The sequence below is a fragment of the Panthera leo genome, chromosome D4 (genome assembly GCF_018350215.1).
Source record: "Panthera leo isolate Ple1 chromosome D4, P.leo_Ple1_pat1.1, whole genome shotgun sequence".
NCBI classification, from domain to species: domain Eukaryota; kingdom Metazoa; phylum Chordata; class Mammalia; order Carnivora; family Felidae; genus Panthera; species Panthera leo.
Genome location: NC_056691.1, coordinates 64,015,468 through 64,033,126, shown reverse-complemented (window position 1 = coordinate 64,033,126; position 17,659 = coordinate 64,015,468). Strand labels below are relative to the sequence as shown.

At 34.9% G+C, this 17,659-nt stretch overlaps 1 pseudogene; it reads right to left on the bottom strand.

Moving 5' to 3' along the window:
• Nucleotides 1-16,268: 16,268 nt before the first annotated feature.
• On the bottom strand, nucleotides 16,269-17,119 carry LOC122205462 (annotated as a pseudogene).
• Between the last annotated feature and the right edge of the window lie 540 nt (nucleotides 17,120-17,659).

Genomic DNA, 17,659 nt, shown 5'->3' with positions numbered 1-17,659 from the left:
TTTCTGGGAAAAATACCAGAGAAATAAAAATGAAAAAGCTGACAAAAGGAAGTATAATAGTTGAGAACGGAAAGTATTATTAAAAATTTATTTATTCAGTCCTCCTTTCATTCAACAAATTCTTAGTAGAACACCGCTATTTGCCTAGTGCTGTTCTAGGTGATGGGGAAACACAGTGGACTCATTGGGCGAAGTCTGTGCCTTTCTGGAATGTACATTCTGATGTGGAGAGAGAGATGACAAACAAATACATGATGATAAGTAAAGCAATACTAAGGGTAAAGACTTGATTGGCAAGGATAGGATCGCTGTTTTATATAGGGTATATAGGGACAATCTCAGACAAGATTACATCTGAGCAGAGAACTAAAGAAAATGAAGTAATTATGTGAATGTCTGATAAATAGTACTTGCATCTTCAGAACTTTCTGAAATTGTCTCATATAACTAGTATTTTGACCTATCTGTGTAGCACTTTTATGAAAGTCAAATGGCTTCTATAAGGCCAGTCACTGTTTTGATCAATATTTAAATTCTCACCTAATTGAATCTACTTTGGCTAATATTCTCTCTCTGAGAATTACAGTCAAACTGAAGACAAACTCAACTCCAACATGGAAGTGAACAGGTCAGCTTCTGACTTTAGTTTTGTATTCTAACTTCAAGCAATCTAGCAAATTGGAGCATTTGAGAATTAATGACCTCATACTAATGATTGTATGATAAAGAAAAAAATTTTAAGATTTTTAAAAAATAACTATTCTTTAGAAAGAGCAATCTTGTATAGTTAACAGCACTTATATATGATGTCTCAGATATTTCACAAGGGAATTTTTAAAATACTGCCTATTTGGGGCAACTAGCAAGTTCAGTTGGTAGAGTATGCAACTCTTAATCTCAGGGCCGAGAGTTCAAGCCCCACATTGGGCAAGAGAGAGAGAGAGAGAGAGAGGGAGAGGTAGAGAGAGAGAGAGATTGGGAAAGGAAAGGAAAGGAAAGGAAAGGAAAGGAAAGGAAAGGAAAGGAAAGGAAAAGAAAGGAAAGGAAAAGAAAGGAAAGGAAAAGAAAGGAAAGGAAAGGAAAGACAAACCTTTACAAATAAATTAAAATACTACCTATCTTTTGAAGAAAATTCAGTTCCAGTATTTTTTCACTATAATTAATAATGGAAATATATAAAAGTAGCATATTTTTTAGCAATTGATTATCACATTTTAGGGAGATACAGGAAAATGACACGATCTGCTCAAGAAAGATGGTAACCATGTGCAAAATCTCACTGTAACATGTTTAATTTCTTAAAAACTGATGCTTTTATAACACTTAACAAATTACAAAGAATCTTTCTTGTTAATTATATCTTGAATTCTTATGAAATTCAGTTAGTATATATCACAATTATAATTGATGACCTTTTTTCCCCATTTTATATAAAAACAAATTAATTATTTTCCAGCGTGTATCAATACTAACTTGCTAAGTGATGGTCTATTGTGTATTTGTGGTCTTTATGTTAGTTTTTGACCTGTGAGAGTTTTTAGCCAATTTATTTTTGTTAGTTTGACTGCAGTCTATTTCAACATATAGTGAAAATTCCAGTAAAACTGTGCCTAAGTTGGTATCCCCAACTTTTATGTTTAAGAAAAAAACAAGTGTTAAGAAGCTTCAGACATTTGAGAACATATTCCTTACCGTATATAGTTGATAGTATAATAACCTAAACCTATCCTCAAATTGTCCCATTGTGAAGTCAGGCTGATGATTTCACTTCATGTGAATTTTTTAAGGTAACTTAGCATGTTTCTGGTAGTCTGCTCATTCTATCTTCATGTGCATAGCTGTAATGTTACTTCCGTTTTGCCATATCTTAATCCCCATCTTGTAACTTATGACAGGCCAAGGTTTAAGGGCAGCAACTCATTATATCAATGTAAAGATGTTGCTCACAGGTGGCAGGTCATCAATAAAAATAACTACTTCTGATAATACCAAGTGGTTCTCTTATGACATTTTGTTCTAGCCAATTTTTACTTACCATTCTGTCATATATAGAATGGTTTCTCCTAGGAGTAATGAATATGGATGCGCATTTTCAATGCCATTTTATTTATCAGAATTCCCTTCTTTGTTTCTTTACAATCTGATTTGTGGGTCCTTTGCTTTTATTATGAAATTCCTTTTGAGTCACTATACAAATATATATAAAATAAGTAATTCTGTTGATCAACACCAAACAACATTTGAGGAAAGAGAAGGATCAAACATATAAAATACTTGTTAACTCACTCAAATGACTTGTGTTTCCAAAACAGAAAACAAAGCTATTGATTAAAGGGATGGGAAGCTTCACACTAATATACACACAGTAAGATGTGAATAAATCAGAAATGGCATCATTTTTCCATTTATTAAACACCGCCAATCTTGTAAGCATAGATGATCTTCACATAGAAAATAAGGAGGTGAAATGTCCATCTCTCCTTTTGAGACAGGCAAAGACACAATAACCCCACTTATTCTTAGCACAACTAAAGCAAAGAAAGTTTGTACCTTTCAATAAGACTCCAACCATAAAAGAATTTCCTCATTTATCCATAATTGGGATCACAAACTTATTTGCATAAAATAGTGTTTAATAGAATTTGATGGCACGGTTGTCAAGTAAATTAGTCCATTACCCTAAAATAATCTTGGTTCTCCCCTTTTTGGGTTTGCTTATTTTTTTAACCCCACAATATTCTCACAATCACATGTGCCTGTGAGTGTTCATTTCCTCAAGAAGGGCTATGAACACAATATGTGTGATTGGCTCCAATTCATTGCCACCATTGAGAAAATATTTGAAATAATAAGCACTACTAAGATTATGAAAGTAAGGCCGGCTTTGCAGAGGACAGCATCTGAGTCATTTGCCCACCCAACCATACAACCACGCTTATGTTGCCGAATGGTGCCTTCCCTATCTTGTATGATTCAAGTCAGATACACTCAGTTGTCAATCAAGGAGACATTGTGAGGTGCATTCTAAACTGAGACGAGCCCTGAGAGGTAAGTCACTAAAATCCAGACACCAAAATGTTACCTGTAAAAAAATGTGGCCCAAGCTGTGAAACTTTAAGGATGTTATAGAACATTAGGTGAAAATTATGGGTTTATTGGGTGTGTGGCCTTTGACATGTCACATAAATGTCATTGGTCTCAGTTTCCTCAACTACAAATTATAGATAGTGTTTCTCCCATGCACATACTATCTCAAAGAGTAACATAATGTTTTGAATACCTTTCACTTGAGACATAATAGATACCCAATAATTTGAACCTATAATTTTTGTTACCCTTTTTATCATTCTTTTTGTTCATAATACCTTTGAAAGAATTTATGATGAAGGCCTTTTATCCTATAATGCACCTCTTCCATGGAAAGAGATTACATTTTTCCATGGGTGGGATGAGTGTTGTATTTTCCTAAAAAGAAACGGTGACCTACAGAAATAAATCCTCTGGCCTAAACAATCAAGATAGAATCACACTGAAAACATTACTCTTCAGATATGTAACACATGAAATCAGGTAATCCCACAATCTCTGATTTCCTAGACATCTTTTATAATTGTAAAAACATGGGTTTTTTTTCCTTCATCTCCCCTAGGTTTTACATCCTATTACTACTCTATTTATTTTTATCTTATAAAAATTTGTCATCTCTTTGTAGACTTTTCATTGACCCTTCTAGAACTTTTACATCTTTAGGAATTCCACGAAACACTACTGATTGTCACCTAGTTGAATCCCGGCTCCCCTTACTTAGACCACTGTTTCCTTATAGGTCATTTCCAATGTAACAGAGCATCTAATCTCCTGAAGATACAGAACGGGGCTTTAGTATTCTCAGAGTTTTTCAATTTCCTTCCAAGCCAGTGCTGTCTTGACCAATATTCACTATTTTACATCAATGTCATTAAATTATACAACAATCCATCTGCTTCATCTCTGCTGTACTAAATTCCTGGTCACTGTCCCACCCCTACTGCAAGTCCTCTTTAATGACTGCACTTTCTTCTGATTTCCCTGTCTACTTCTTTTACCCTTTATCTGGGTGATATTGACAACTGTGTACATGCCTTATCCAGCACTCAAGTAGACTCAGGTTTATATCCTTCTAAAGAATGGTCACTGTTATTCTATCTAATGCCCCCAAGCAACCTGACTTTGTTATCCTCCAGAATCCCTCCATTTTTTTAAATTATAATTAAAAACAATCTCATGCTCCTTCTCCAGCTTCCAGTTTTTCCACCTTTCTTCCTTATAATAAAAGAAGCTGTGATCTAGCTTCTTCAAATCTTCCTTCAAACTGTTTACCCCTCAATTTTCTCCCAAACTTCCAGCCTCCTTCTGTCTTCAATTCCCTATACATGTATTAAAGATCACATAGTCCCTAATTTAAACCATTATTGAAGCATTATCCTCAAGAATCCTTCCCTGTGGTTTTTCTAGTTCATTAAGAACACAATACACCAATCCTGGATCATCCAACTGTTAAGGATTGAATGCTAGTGCCCCCTTCTACCCCCCCCCCCCACTCAATTTATGTGTGAAAATCCTAACCTTCAATGTGATTGTATTAGGAGATGGGGCCTATATGAGGTGATTAGGCCATGGGGTTGGAGGTTCCATGTGTTGATTAGTGTCTTTATAAAATAAAAGACACCTCAGAGAGCTCTCACCCCTCTACCAGCTGAGGACAAAGGGATAAGACAGTCATGTGTAGACCAGGAAGTAGGCCTAAATCAGACACCAAATCTGCTGATTCCTTGATCTAGGACTTGCCAGCCTCCAGAACTGTGAAAATAAATTTCAGTTGTTTGTAAGCAACCCAGTTTATGGTATTCTGTTACAGCAGCCAAAATAGACTGACACGAACTATTCTGAGAAATGAAAAATCCATAAAAAACAGATAATAATGGAAGAAAGAGATCCAGAGCAGGATGGAAATCACAATAGACACTTTAGGATTTTCACCTTTATCAAAGTGGGAAGTATTTTATCTCATAAAATAATACCTAGAGGAGTAGGAATACGAAAGGAACAAAAAAAGAGGGAGGGAAAATACTTTTGTTTCTAAACACAAAGAACATGCCACTATCTACCATGCTTTTCACATCAAAAAAATTAGGTTCAAGATAGTATAATAGGAATAATAGCAACTTTACAAAACAATTCAATAATTTCAAGACACATAGAAATCTAGTTTAAGAAATTCTAAAATTGTTTTTAGGAATCATATGCATTACCTTGGAATAAGATTTCTAAGTAAATGGTTTAGATGAAATGTTTATTATATATTTGTAAATAAACTATTTTTAACAGCATAAACATCATTCTTGACATATTCAATGTTTCTTGATATTAACCAAGGAATAATTAGTTTAAATATAGATATCCCGGCTCTTAGATTATTGTGACAGTTGAATATGGTTAGTTGCACTCTGTTTTTAAACAAATCATGTGTAGGAGGACGCATGCTGCTTACCTAGTTTTTAATTTTTGACATTACCATATGCTATAATTTAAGCCATCTTCAGAAATTGATTGCTGCTTCGAGAATATAAGCTGTTTGAAGAAATTTTCATGCATTTACAATGCAAGTAATACTATATTCTAAAATAAAAACAATAGTATCATGAGTTTTAGAGAAGTAAAAGGAACAAAATACAAAATAAAAATGTTCTCATATTCATGTACTCTTTAGAGTAGTCAAAATGAATGATGTTACTGCATGGGTAAATTAATAGAAAACTGGGGAGATAATTTCACAGCAAAATCTCCAAAGGGGAGGAGAAGGGGACCTTCCATATCTCAATCAGGGCTGCTTTTGCAACATCACAAAATATTACTTCTTGATAAGGATAGAAATAAATGCAATTTTGTAACTGGTGAGGAGGAGATTGAAGAGAATATTTTTGGATGAAGGTCTCAAAATGCAGTCCATTTCTACCCAGATCAAAAAGGAAAGGGAACAAAGAAAAGCACAATCACCCTTTTATAGGTTATAAATTAAGTGAAGAGGTGATCTTTCTCCATCTCTCATCTTTGAAAGTGATGTGATGTTTTGAAGAGTAATTACCAAATCTTTGTGTAATATGTTATTACCTTTGTGAAATATGGAGACAGAATATCAGTTGGGTTGCATCATTGAACTTATACAGAATTGCTTGTGTGATATTCATAAATAGCTGGACACTATATGGCTGGTGGATCTTTCAGAACTCTAACAGAAATTGCCAATGAGGAATAGAGCAATTTGTTCCCTTGGAAAATATAAGCCTTATGGCTATTGGTTATTATATTTGCACATGATTTAAGCACAATCCTTCCTAGAGATTAAAAAAAAAATTAAAAAGTCCATAGTCCTTGGTATCATTTCTAACTCTTTAACACTCTAAGTTCAGTCACTTGTACCAATGTGTAATCTTAAAGTCCCAGAGAGACTTTATAAAATTTAATTTAGTATAAACATAATTTGAAGTCAGCTAAAATATATTCTTAGTGGCATCATGTAGTGGAAAGAGCACTATATTTGAAGAGAAAAAATGTGAATTTGAGTTACAAATGTTTACTCATTAGCTAAATTGTGTCTTCATTCATAAAACATGATGTCTATTCTGGAAACATAATAGGATTATTATGGTTATTAAGTGGAATGATATATTTAAGTTTTAGCAAACTAGAAAGCACTGTAGGAATATGATATATGATTATTATTAGCTGCTAAATTAATAGAGGTAGAGTGAAAGGAATTTACATTTGTTGATTATGTAATGTGGTGTTGAGCAGTTAGTGTATATTATCTCATGAATTCCTGTTAATCTTAATTTTAGAAATGAGGTGACATTATGAGAGGTCATGTAACTCACTCAGCATAACTTATCTAGTAACTAGAAGAATCGAGTCTTACTGAAAATGCATTCTCTTTCTACCTACCTCACACTGTTATCATGAGAAATTGTTATTATTGGGACAGCATGGAGAACTCTCTATTTTAACCCATGACTTAATGTGTTTTTTTTAAATGTTTATTTATTTTTGAGAGAGAGAGGTACACACAGAGTATGAGCAGGGGAGGGTCAGAGACAGAGGGAGACACAGAATCTGAAGCAGGCTCCAGGCTCTGATCTATCAGCACAGAGCCATACGCAGGGCTCGACCTCACAAATGGTGAGATACCAGAGCCACTGTCGGTGGCTGCAACCTAATGGACTGAACCACCCAGGAGCCCCAGCATGATTGAATGTTTTTAACTGTAATTAGTTGTATGTTACGACGCATTAGATATCATTTTTATCCCACTTTGGATTCTTTAGACTCCATGAGTCCATACATTGTCAATCAGCTTCATGTAGAGCTTCAAATACCTTGATACATCACAATCTGTAGTATCTCCCTTTGCGAACCTACTTGGAATTCGTGTATGTGCAGTCTGGAAGTAAGGAAAACCAATGCACAGTGGGCTACCCCTGATTCTAATGGGACATAATTAAAGGGATAAATATTTCTCTCTTTCAACTCCCTGGGAAATAGTTCTGAGATACATATTGTAAGGTACTTTAGAAGGAGACTTTTCTGACACTAACCTGGCAAGGTGGTTGGGGCACCAAATTACAACCTGGTGAGGGAGGTAGTCTTTTTGTTTTGTTTTGGTTTTTGGTGGAGAATATATCAAAGGGGGGAAGTCTTGGTTTCCACTTGGCCTTTGCTGGCAGACGCAGGAGTGGAGCCAGTTTTTCTGTAGTGTTCAGCTGGAGTAGACCAGTTATTGTCTAAAATTTGTCTTTCTAAACTGCTTTTTTCCTGGTCCTTGCCTAAAGAAAACAGGCGTTTATTGGAGATTTTTTTGCGCCTTTTGGTGTTTCTGAATTTCTGATTTCTCCCACACTAAATCTAGCATATATGAGGCAAAGGAAACACACAAACAAAAAACAGACAACAGCAAAAACAGGAAGCTCCCCGTGTGTTGTTTCTCAGATCCTTAATGTCCCTAGTTGGTCTGCCTTCTACTCTCTATGTATGATTAGTCTCCTTATGTATATTTTAAATAATATGTTCAAGGTTTTTAGATTTAATTAGCAAGAGAAATAGGAAAAGGTTTTTTACTCCACCTTTCTGGAAGCTAAAGTCCCTGGGGAGCTTTACATAGTACTTATGCCCATACTCACTCTAGACCACTTAATCAGACTCTGATTAAGATCATGTGTGTATTTTTTTTTATTTGATATATATGCTCAATTAACTAAGGGATGATTCTGCAGCTTTCGTTACTTTACCCTCAAGTCTTGAATGCCTCATTCTGAAGATCCAGTTCACACCTTGTAAATTCCAGCAGAAAGGATCCTGATTCTGATGCACTCTGAATCTGATACCTAAACACTCCTTTCTAAAGGTTCCATGGGATCAAAGATCATCATTCATGGAAGGTTTGTGTTATGAGTCCCACAGTTTTGCTACCTGTAACCAGAAAGATTCTACATTTTCAATATCCCTCCTCTTATCGGTACTTTGTAAAATTAGGGGTTTTGTAATTTTTTTTTTGCTCATGAACTATTTAAAATTCTGTTTGAGAAAGGGATGGAGAGAGAGACAGGGGGTTAATTGCATATAATATCAGGGAAATCTACCTGTATACAAACTGATTTATAGACAGGTAGGAACCCATGTGTACATAGAAAGAAATTGACTTGTACATATAAAAGGAAAACAGTTATAGCCTTCATGAGATTCACTTTCCACTTATAAAATATCATTATATGTTAAATGCTATTATCTATACAATTAATGTATCTCAGATTATTTTTTTCTTAAATTTTATTTAATTGCAACAATAAATTTCAGTTCTATATTTTCTATTACTCATACACTATAGGCATATTCTTTCTTTTTTAAAAGAAATCAAGAGGAATTTTTTGTGTTATTTGCATTAGCATGATAATTGCCTTTTTAAGACGTGTTATCCTAGAATGAAAGATAGACACTTGATAAATTTATAACATTAATGGCTGTCTGCAAACATGTGTTTGTATGTATGTGTGTGTATTTACCTAAATGCCTATAATAAAAATAAATCTTAGTAATTGCTAGTTGAAAGATTTTTGTTTCATTGATATAACAGAATATCCATTTGTGAAAAAGAGACACCCATTTCTCTCTTTGTGGATATTCAAAAAAGAAAAATAAAAGGAATAATATACAAATTAAACAACAGGTTGAGAAAAAATAAGGATGGCTCAAAGATTTGCTATGCAAATGATAACCAAAAAATAAAGTAGAAATTGCGGAGTGCCTGAGTGTCTCGGTTGAGCATCCAACTCTTGACTTTGTCTCAGGTCTTGATCCCCAGGTCATGAGATCGAGCCCCATGTCAGGCTCCGTGCTGAGCGTGGAGCCTGCTTAAGATTCTCTCTCTCTCACTCTCCCTCTGCCCCTCTCCCCTGCTTGCACTCTCTCTCTTTCTCTGTCTCTGTTGCGCGCGCTCTCTCTCTCTCTATCTCTCTCTCTCTCTCTCTCTCTCTCTCTCTCTCTCTATATATATATATGTATATATGTATATATATATATATATATATGTATATATGTATATATATATATATATATATATATATATATATATATATAAATGGGAATATAAATGCTCAAATTTATCTGCTAGAGGAAATACATTATGGTAGACAAAAATATATTTGAAAATTAAGAATTATGAATAAATTAACATTGTGTAGTAAGCTAAAAAAATACACCCCTCAAAAGATAATTTTGTACATGAAAGAAATGGAATATTAAATCACTGAAGAAGAAAACATAAGATCTAATTCAGGCCATTATGAAAGGATAACTGGTAAACATTTGGAAGAAAAAGTAGTTTCACTGGCATAATACACAAAATAATCTCCAAACAAAAGATCAAAACAAAAATAAAGCCATAAAGGCTCTAAAAGTAAATATAGCCCCCCCCCCAAAAAAAATTAGAGCCCTGGAAAGCTTTTCATAAGAAGTAATTGAATATAAAAATCTCTAGGTCCTTACAGCTGGGATTGTATTTCTTACGTTGCACTTACATAAATAAATGAGCCCTAGAAACCTAGGTATTGTGATAAATGTAAAGAATTTAAGTAGAAAAAAAATCACTAAGTCTTTGAGTAAAAAACAAAAACAACCCCAAAACCCATAAAAATAAACAAATAAATAAATAAACTATAATGGAATATATTTGACTGAGCTTTCCCTCCAAGGCTATATGTTGGCTTTCAAAAGAGAAAGGAGACCATTTATAAAAACTGTAAAATGGATGAACCAAAAGTATGTAAGACTTCAGACCAATAGAAACTTATACTTGAGAGGAAAAGAATATAGCAAGTTTTAAGATGGTAACAGTTCTGAAGCACTGTTGTATATATCAATTTCTTGTCCTTTTTGTTTCTGCAGAAGATAATATGTTTTGGATTCAGTTGCTTATTACAAGATCTACACTGTGCAGTGTTGAACATCATACTCACTCTAAATCTAAATTAAGTTCACTAGCTACTCATACGTAGTATATTGACGAGGATTTATTTTATTGTCATACCTAAAGTATGTATATTTGGCAAAATAAGTTGACTATTTTTGACTTGGAAAATTATTATGTTTTAGGTTTGTCTTTACCTAATTGATGTCTTTGAAAATTTTATTAACTTGACAAATCATTCCTTTGAGAGAACAAAATACAGTCTATCAGTAGTCACACAGAACCTCAAATTTTAAAATGGCCCTTGAAAGTTCAACTTCCACCAAACATTTTCCTCAGCAGATGTGATGATTAGAGAAACAATTATTAAAATGTCAATTCTGGGGGCACCTGGGTGGCTCAGTTAGTTGAATGTCCAACTTCAGCCCAGGTCATGATCTCGTGGTTCATGGTTCACAGGTATCATGCCCAGTGTCAGGCTCTGTGCTGACAGCTCACAGCCTGGAGCCTGTTTCGGATTCTATGTCCTCCTCTCTCTCTGCCCCTCCTCCGCTCATGCTCTGTCTCTGTCTCTGTCTCTCTCTCTCTCTCTCTCAAAAATAAATAAATATTTTAAAAATCTAAAATAACTAAATCAATAAAATGTCAATTGTGAATACAGCGATAACATGCTACATTAAAATCACAACTGCTACACTTTCATATTTTATGACTGAACTATTCTTCAGCATTTGATGTACCAAAGGTAAGGACAATACAGACACACACGACTTTCTCAATTTATTTTATTGTTTTCCCAATTTCTTCAACTATCTGGACGTGGTAGGCTAGCCATGGTTGGTTGATTGATGCATAATATTCATGCTCTATACAATGCACATAATCATATCAAGCATCAAAAGTGGAGTTTTCAAATTAACTTCCAATTACTTGCTCTGCAATTTTCATCTTCTTAGTATTCTCTCTTCTTTGTCCTCTCCTCAGTTATATCCCTTTCTTTTTTTTTTTTTTTTTTTTTTTAATTTTTTGTTTTCAACGTTTTTTATTTATTTTTGGGACAGAGAGAGACAGAGCATGAACGGGGGAGGGGCAGAGAGAGAGGGAGACACAGAATCAGAAACAGGCTCCAGGCTCCGAGCCATCAGCCCAGAGCCTGACGCGGGGCTCGAACTCACGGACCGCGAGATCGTGACCTGGCTGAAGTCGGACGCTTAACCGACTGCGCCACCCAGGCGCCCCATCCCTTTCAAAAATCATTTTACGCTCCCTTCAAAATTAAAGAAGTATTCATCAGTAGTAATTTGTGATGAAAGCTATTGCTTAGTGCCTAGGAAACTTTACACCTCATAGTTGAAATTTAACTAGATTACTTAAAATAGTTTAGAGATTATTTCACTCTGGTTTTTTATATGTCTCTGACTCATTTCTTCCATCCTACTTTCATTGTAAGGGTGGTAAAATGATCAAATTAGCAAAACTTTTATTTCTTCTTTGTAAATGAGTTATTAGAAATGAGAGAGAGAGAGGCAGAGAGAGAGGGAGGAAGTGAGATCTTTCTGGCTTGAAGAAAACGCTTCCAGGAGTCAAGTTAAAAGAGAATCTAAGGGGTGCCTGGGTGGCTCAGTCAGTTAAGCATCTGACTTCAGCTCAGGTCATAATCTTACGGTTGTCAATTCAAACCCTGCGTGGGGCTCTGTGCTGACAGCTCAGAGCCTGGAGCCTGCTTTGGATTCTGTGTCCTCCCTCTCTCTCTGCCCCCCTCCTGCTCGTGCTCTCTCTCTCTCTCTCTCTCTCTCTCTCTTTCTCAAAAATAAATAAACATTTTAAAAAAGTCTTTAAAAGAGAAACTAAATACAGTCTTTTAGACTTATAGTCACTGGCCAAAGTTCAGACTGTATGTGGGTGATGGAATCTATTGAGCTACTGCATGTAATACAGGCATTGGTGAGCTCTGGCTCAAAAGTCATGCATGCCTGGCTTGAATCTGACCTCTTCAATTTCCTTTGCTAAGTTTATAACTACCCTTGGCCTCGTTTGTACAGCGGGGAAAGTTTGACCATTACCAACATGAAATAAAAGTGCAACAGATTGTAGGTAATGTGAGTATTTCTTCGACAAATTCTTAAGAAAAAAATATATATATACCATAAGCCTTAGATAATAATTATATCAAGTCTGGGATTTCATTGTATTTTTGATATCATACATGTTAGAAAAAATGCTTGGTATTCATTGTATGTATTATTGGAGTAAACGTGTAGGAAAATATGGACACCTAAATAATTAAATTTATAGCAGTTTATAATCATTATGAACACTGACCTATTGTGAATATTTTTATTTGAAACTTTGGTTGGCTATTTTGCAAAAGCAGAAGTGTATAATGAAGAAACTAAACTCAGATTTAACAATAAAACTATATGGGAAGTTGAGCATTCAGTCTGTAAGAGGCATTAGAAGTCCATAAGGGCATGTTGGTCTGGAAATGAGGAAAGTATGTAGATGGAAGCAAAGAAATTCTGGGACAAGAAGATAAAAGGAACCAATGGTGCATTAGGAGATCTGCACTATGTCCAACAAAATCATAATACATTCAGGTCCCAGCTATGTCTATTCACATCACATTCCACTGCATTTAACAAGTGAGAAATGATATGTTGATAAAAGAATGATTAGTAACAATTCTGGCTACTTCACATGATGCTTAGAACCAACATAATATCCATCTGATATGACTCTAAGAGAGTGTTGCTTCATATGGATTTCAAAATAATTAACAAACTTCTGTTGAAGTCTTTTGGTGAGAGACTATGCCAACAAGACGTTATAAAAGGAGAATAGGACTGAGATTCACCTAGCCTGAGTTTCATCCCTGTATCTGCCGTTTACTGTTCTTGATATTGAACACAATTATCTCTTCTCAGACTGTTTCCTTAATTGACTCTAGGCTTCAGAGAAGTCATTCATAATGTTTTTGTACTTCCTGTGTGATATGTTTATGAACATAGCAGTGAATCTTTTTGGATTGTAGTTCTTATTTCATTACTTTTTTCTTCATTCTCAGTAACAATTGCCGGATTAAAATGAATGCTTTCATAGGATTTCATGCATACTCTAAGAAAGAATACCCTACAGAATATTTTTTAGCCGAATACTGGAAAATATAGTAATGAATTTGCCATTTCTATTGATTAGCTTGTCGTATTATTACATATAATGGCAGAATGTATTACAATTACTTCCTCATCAAGATAGGTGTAAATTGCCTAAATTCTTGCCATCAAAAATTAGATTGACATGCACAGTGTTCACTTCAAAAATTTATTTCAGATGATTAATATTATTACATATTAAATACAAAGTAATTTATTTGAAAATAGTTAACATTGTACTACTGATAATGCTACTTGTTAATTGCCTGAAATTATTTTAAATCAGAATTTTGCCATCTGCCCAATAATAAAATTTGTGTTCCTACCATTTTTCCCCCATTTTATAGTAATTTGATATATTGGGGTGCTCTACTAATAACAGAGTATACAACTCCAGCTTAACTTTTATAAGTTAGTTAAGGAATGGTTAAGTCAGTATAAAGATACACTAGTTAGAAATCGTCTTTATTTAGAGAAGTGTTGATTGTCTTGTGAATACCATTCCAACATCCATGACAAAACTGGAGAATAGCTACCACCATATAGTAAATTGAAAACTGTTGCTGATATCACAAAACAGCATATAATTCACCCAGTACTTAATAATGCTTTTTGATTTTAATTTCATAATCAGAAGATATTTTTGAAGGACATCACACAGAAAAAATTCAGTCTCAGCCACTTTCTTTACTATGTTTAATAAGGAGAGACATTGTAGCAGAAAGATGATCTTATTCTGGAGAGAGCCTGGGTTCAAATTCCAGTTATCAGTTTTGTTAATTTTGAAGAAAAAAATATTATAGGATTATTTGAAGCTTACATGAGATAATGAATTTAAAATTGTCCTACACCTGGATGATATGCAGTGCCTATTATATAAAGCTCCTGTTTTGTCAGAATTTTAATTTGAGCCCCAAATTATCTCTTCTTCTGAGCTTCTGTTATTTCTCCTTCTTGTAGTGTAATACATATTTTATAAAATAATATACTATATAACATGATGTTTAATATAATGGGTTTGTAAGTCTAATTGCTTTGGGCATGAATCTTGGCTTTGCCACTTACAAGATGTAAGAACTTAGACAAGTTATGTAATTTTTTCAATGTTCAGTTTCCTCACACATAACATGGAGAGCACATTTCACCTTACTCAAAGGAGAGGTATGAGTGATACTTATAAAGTAAATAAAATAGTACCTGCTACATAATAAACATTCAAGATTTAGCTGTCATTACTATTTAAGAATAGTGAATTCTTCACACCTGGGTACTGCTTCTAGTAATGTGTGTGTGTTCTTTAAAGATAAAGAAATTAAAGGGCACGAGAAGTTCTTTAACCTTGTTAGTGTAAGAAATCCATTAAATCAATTACCCATCTAATTACCCACATAGCAGCTTATCCTTAAAGGATGAAATGTGTAATGACCAATACATTTTGCAAGTATCCAATAATATTAAAACTAGAGAGATAATTACTATCTAATTAAGAGTGAGATTAATCTACAAGAACAATAAATAAAAGTTAAATAATTTATTAGTATAATTATTTGATGAAAAATATTTCATATATTTGAAGAGTATAATTAATATTTGAGATAAAATGTTATATACACATACACACAAAGATTGGGATCATTCACAGAACTCAGCTAATTTTTTGCTATATCACCTAAATTTATAAATTCAGGTTAAGAAAATTATCTTGCTAGGTAAAACCATTAGTGAACCCTTCAAATTTTCATTTACTAAAAAGAGTGAACTTTTTTTTAGGTTTTAATATTTTATACAAGTTTTACTTTACGTGATGTTAATTACAGCATTTTTAAGGTGAGGATCTAATTCCACACAAAATGGAAGACTCTAAAATGTACCCATTAAACTACGAAAAATAAACTGAGTGGCAAGAATATAATAGAAGTCCAATTTAGATTTCAAGTGTTGTCACCATGTGATTACATTCACAGAGACTCTTGCCAGCTTACAGCTGGGACTCTCAGAAGCTCTTTCATAATATGGTACAAGGGCACAAAAACACAATGTGAGAGGGAATTAAGTCATGAATTACTGGCTTCATCACATCCACCTTCTCCACCCCAAAATGGCACAAAAGAAATAGCTATCCTGCCTTGCAGACTACTTTTGGTATAAATGAGGTGATGACGTGAGATGAAAACAGTTCATGAGAATCTGTCTAAAAAAAGTCTCTTTAAGATGAGTTTGTATGCACCACAATGAGTCTCTCCTTCATTTGGGTAGGAAACCAAAGTTCAATTCTCAGGAAGTCATAATTTCATTCATTTACTCAATACCAATTCACAAAGTGCCTACAAATTATCAGCTTCCACTTGCAGCCATTACTAGATAAAAAAGAAGACTGACATCTCTAGAGGAGCCACTAAGTTCCCCCCAAGTCTACAGCTGAAAGGATTTTTTTTGGCATTGGGTTTCTTCTGTACCTCTGAAAGGCTAACACCTTAAACCTGAATCATCTTTAACCAGGAGGTCTGACATGATATTTAGCATTACTTGCATCCCAGACACACAACACCAAAAGGTACACTAAATTCTCAAGCTAGCTATGATCAAAATAGTTTAAAAATAAATGATTGTACAGTATTCATTTAGGCCTCAAATTCCAGTCCTAGACCAAGCTTGTGGCCACCTGCATTGACATTCTCACCATCCAGCAGATCTGATAGCATTGGTTAGATACCTGGCTTTAGGGTCTGAATGTATCTGAAACCTATCAGGCTGGAGCTCGAGTGTTCATTTTAGCTGTGAAGCAGGTGTCAGGGTCCACATGATCCTTGGCTGCTGTTCCAAAGTGAGTGTTACTACTTCCTGCTGTCCAGGCCAGATTAACAGCAGTCTCTAAACTTCTTGTTCACCATCTGATAAATGGAGCCACCAAACTCTGTCCCGTTGTTTACATTAGTATGGAGCTGGAATTCGTCAGTCTTGGAACAATCCGCAAAACTCCTCTAGGTCACTGGTGACTTTCCAGTCTCAAAACTCATCTGGTGGCCAGCCAGCCAGCCTTCATAACCCAGCGCCAGAGCGCCCCGGACTGGAGGGCTGGGGAAGTTGAAATCCATGTCATGGCCCAGGTGGATGTGTTCCTGCTTATACCCTGTCTTCATGTAGCATTTTCCCTCCTGTGTTTGGTGAGAAGGATGGATCAAAAGTCAGCTTCAATCCACGTGTAAGCTGATCTTCCACAGTACTGTGTCTAGCGTGTTGTCCGTGTGCCTTTTCTCCCTAAACACCTGAGCATATTCAGCCCATCTGTACTTGGTTTCCAGACTGCCATTACTTTGGTGGTCTCAGTGTTGGCTGAACCTGATCTTGTAAATTCTAGTCCATTCTCAGATTTTGTTTTCGAGTCACGTTTTATTAAGCCAAACCCATAACCCTTGGGGAAGACATCCCTGGAAGATTTGCCAGGATCAGCATACGTGGGAGGCATAGCCATCATCTACTCAGGGGCGGTGGCAGCGGGTTCAGCAACGGCTACCGTGGGGGCTGCCCAGCAAGGAACTCGTGACAGTGAACATTTTTTAATGAATGTGGGTCACCTTAAGAATGAAGACTTTTTTCTGTCATCTTTGTTATTTATGAATAGTTTAACATTTGAAGTTCTAAACTATTGGAAACTATTCAGATAGAGAAACAGTTATAAAATGTTCCATTTAAATTTGCCATTGATCTGACCTGAGCTAGCAATGTAATTCAGATGGGAAAATGATATTGTTTTATTCTACTTTGAATAAAAAGATGAAAATTATAGTCTTTCATTAACTTTTGATAATATTTCAGAGGTTAGAGCTACTTTCTCACTGTTTTACTCTTTCCCACCTGGTGTGTGTGTGTGTGTGTGTGTGTGTGTGTGTGTTTTAAGACTTTGAAGACTGACTCATCAGAGCTAGCTGTAAAAAGTCATATACAGCTCACATGCTTTCCAGATCAGTAAGTGACAATGGGGATGACAGAAAACTTTCTGAAATGAGAATAA